Here is a 366-nt window from a genome sequence, read left to right as displayed (position 1 = left end):
AAGTTAAATAAGCAGGGTGACAATATACAGCCTTGATGAACTCCTTGTCCTATTTGGAACCAGTCTGTTGTTCCATGTCCAGTTCTAACTGTTGCTTCCTGACCTGCATACAGATTTCTCAAGAGGCAGATCAGGTGGTCTGGTATTCCCATCTCTTTCAGAATTTTCCACAGTTTATTGGGATCCACACAGTCAAAGGCTTTGGCATAGTCAATCAAGCAGAAATAGATGCTTTTCTGGAACTCTCTTGCTTTTTCCATGAACCAGAGGATGTTGGCAATTTGATCTCTGGTTCCTCTGCCTTTTCTAAAACCAGCTTGAACATCAGGAAGTTCACAGTTCACATATTGCTGAAGACTGGCTTGC

This window comes from Bison bison, unplaced genomic scaffold, assembly GCF_000754665.1.
Source record: "Bison bison bison isolate TAMUID 2011002044 unplaced genomic scaffold, Bison_UMD1.0 scf7180017864149, whole genome shotgun sequence".
Taxonomy (NCBI): Eukaryota; Metazoa; Chordata; class Mammalia; order Artiodactyla; family Bovidae; genus Bison; species Bison bison.
This window is presented reverse-complemented; position numbering follows the sequence as displayed.